The 3,505-nt window shown below is 32.3% G+C and overlaps 1 protein-coding gene and 1 pseudogene across 1 annotated transcript in view; one reads left to right on the plus strand and one right to left on the minus strand.

Moving 5' to 3' along the window:
* The window catches only part of LOC117182666, a 3,577-nt pseudogene extending 1,606 nt beyond the window's left edge, over positions 1-1,971 (minus strand).
* The window catches only part of LOC117167347, a 39,239-nt gene that overhangs the window by 5,053 nt on the left and 30,681 nt on the right, over positions 1-3,505 (plus strand). The window lies entirely within an intron of this gene.

Genomic DNA, 3,505 nt, shown 5'->3' on the forward strand with positions numbered 1-3,505 from the left:
CCGTCGGAAATAGGAGATCTTAAGCAATAAAAATATATGTGTCTCAATTTTTTCTAGTGTCGAATAGTCTTAGTTATTGGCCGTTGAAAAGCAGTGTACCGGAAGTGGCGTTTTGGCCGTTTAAGGGTTAGGCAACTTCGCCAAATATTTGTCCAAATGGGGACACTAAAATATTCATAAGTTATTGAATAAAATCGCTAATAAAGTAATGAATTTTATTCTTAAACGTATTAAAAATGTAGAAAAACATTACTTTTTCTTTTATTGCAGGAAATTTCAATAACACAATGCTGTAAAAGTTATGAGAAAAGTTTTGAAATACAAAAAAATGGCGAATTTTGTAGCAGTTCATTCACACATTTTTGAGAAATATTTTTCAATATTTTTTACTAAATGTATAGCTTGCCAGGACAAAAATAAATAGTGGAAACAAATTTTAAAAAAACTTCAAAAATAATAGAACATTTTTACTATTATAATTTATGTTGAAATATAAAAGATACTCAACGATATTTATTATTGTCCCAGTAATGGTCGGATTACCTTATTAAAGCAGGAAGATATGGTGATATTAAAAAATTCAAATTGATTTTCAAATCTGCGCAGTTTATATAAAAATAAATCAACAATTTTTTCTTATTTACTGAGTGATTTAAGGAACGAAAATGTTTGTTGATTAAACGTTATCTCTGCCGAGGCTTTAAATATAATGGGGTCGTTGCATTAATTTTATATAATATAATTAAAATAATCATATTCATTATTTTCCGTTTGAAGCAAAGTACATAAGTTGAAATATTTACATAGTATGTAATTTTCTTCAAAGTTATTATTCAGACTTGTTATAATATAAATTTTAGAAAGGATAAACAGTCAGAAGATATTTCTTACATTTTAATTGATTATTGTGCACCAGAGATGAGAAGGAAGCATTGTGGCGAATTGTTACATCAGTAACGTAAAATTCTCTATAGCCTAGTGTCCGATAGCTCTCATTCATATGTCGAAATGCTCTTTCCCTGAAGCAGATACAACATTTTTTAGGCTTTGTGTGTAACTTGCAGATAACTTCATCCGTTTACTAGGAGCTATTCCATGACAAATTATCTGAAGAATTTTAGCTATTGATAGTAATTTGTTTTTTCGATTAGAGTTTCATAAATTTGGCAATTTTAATAGATCTTGAAAAAGAAATTTATCAAAACTAAATTTCTATGAAAATCTATTTTTTATTTTCTATCATTGTTTTTACAGATATAGTTAAAATGTTCTCCACAAGCTCTGTAAATATTTAAAACAGATCTCCTTTAGTCTTCTAGAAGTAATAAAAAACTAACGACGAAACGTTGCACTTCATGTAAAAACCCATGTAAGAAATATAACAGCAATAGATGAATATTATAATCGTATGCACGAACTTAAGAGTTTAGACTGTCAGGTTCTGGACAGTCCATGCCACGACGCAAGTTCTTAATTATTACTCAAAAACAAAGAGGGATCCTATTTTAATATCAACAGGGCTTCTAGAGAACTTTGTAAGCTATGTATAAAAAATGTCAGAAAATAAAAAGTGGATTTTTAAAATAAATTCAGTTTAAAAATTCGTTTTTGAAAATTCAAAAATTACAAAAAAATTCAAAAATATTTCTTTGAAATCGCGTCTTATTGAAAACTTTTACTCGGGCGAACCCAGTTTTAATCATAGCCACGGACTAAGTCAAGTGACTGATGAGTTTGGATGTTTGAAACCTCCTGCGATGATGTTCCTCTTTCATTCCTCTTTCATTCAGGTATCCTAATTGATGCCCTCCCACGGTATATTTGTCGAGGTGGTTGGTTGCAAATAATTAACGCTAGCCAAATTATCCTCAGCAGACACAGTTCATGTTCCATTGCTTACCGTTTAACGCAGAAGTTCTTGCTGGCCAGATGTTTGATTAGCGAGATCTGCCTGACGATCTCGCAGCTCATTATCGTCACCGTGCTGCATGCTGTGGCTCCAGGGGCGCCCCGATGATCCTCGGGAAGTGACTAGTGTTTCAATATCTTTAATATACTCTCCATTATTATTTGGGTTTTGGTGTTCTTCTTAGTCCCTCTCCTCTTCACTTTCAGCCTAGTTGGCATGGAAACCCTGTCAGTCGAAATGCTACCGCCAACATAGCCGCCAAAGTCATGAGAGGAAAGCTCAACCCCTCCCGCGACACCAACGCGAGAAGATCTAATTATTATTCTTACATTCTTATTCATGAGAGTATAATGTAATCGTCCAAATTTTCGATCTCTGGTTTTTAACGGATCTTTATGTTTCCGCACTCACAGAATCCAAAAATCATAAAATTCTATCGGTGCCCGTCAGTCTGTCTGTCTGTATATCTATCTGTATGTCTGTATGTCTGTATTAATGGTTACCTGAATGTTGTAGCCACGCTAAATTTTGAAGGATATGTCCAATCAAGTCAGCCTTAGTCAGTCAGTTTTAGAAATTGTTGTCAAATTTTCTGATGCGCGTCAAAAAGAATTGCAAATTATCCTAATGACACTTTTAAATTCGATAAAATATCAAACAGTTATATGCTTTTCAACATTTTGAAAAATTTCTGAAAGAGGAAAAAAAATTTTTTTTAATAGGTTCAGAAATATCAGTTCAAATTTCTACTAGATGCAAAATATATATTTTCATAAACTATTATTATGAAATTTTTTAATAAGACAAAAGTTCCTAAGGTTGGATCATATTCAAAAATATGCAATTTTGATTTTTGAAGATATCCATAAGTTTAAAATTTTATTTTTTGTAGGTTTTAACAAGATTTACGAATTATATTGATGAAGTTTTTTAGTTGAACACGAATTATCGAGCGCGAGTTTCGTAATGAGAATGTAATCGTCAATGCCGTAGGTATTTTGAGAACCTTCTTTAAAATCAAATCGAAAAAAATTCAGTTACAATTTATGGCTGTAATTCCTCTAAAGTTTAAATCACAGTTTTCGATTTAAGTTATAGTATTTACAATATTTGAACAAATGTACTTAAAGTGTACGCATTAAATGTACGAAAACGAGCGCGAGAGCGTATACGCAAGACCTAGGCGCGCGCAACGGAAATGTGCCCGCGCGGCAAGCATATTTTTATTATTATTATTATTATTTAAAAAAATTTTAAGGTTTATCTTTCAACGCCCTAGAGAACGGATACATGAATTTTCAAACAAATTGCTAACAATAGCTGAAATTCTTCAGTTGTTATAAGGATCTTAAAAAAAATCCGCGGCTCGCACAACTTGAGCGCGCATAGGGCGCGCGATTGTTGGTTCTGGTTATTCGCGCTCGATAATATATTTATCTCGTGCTCCGCGCTCGGTCTTTGTATTACCCTCCACATTTGTGCACAAACCACAATGCGAAATTTTCTATATTGTATGTTAAAAACTATTACATCAAATGTCTATTAAAATTTTGTGTGTGTGTACCTTGGTCTGGTACTGCTTATTCAGATATTGCA

This window comes from Belonocnema kinseyi, chromosome 2 (genome assembly GCF_010883055.1).
Source record: "Belonocnema kinseyi isolate 2016_QV_RU_SX_M_011 chromosome 2, B_treatae_v1, whole genome shotgun sequence".
Lineage (NCBI taxonomy): Eukaryota > Metazoa > Arthropoda > Insecta > Hymenoptera > Cynipidae > Belonocnema > Belonocnema kinseyi.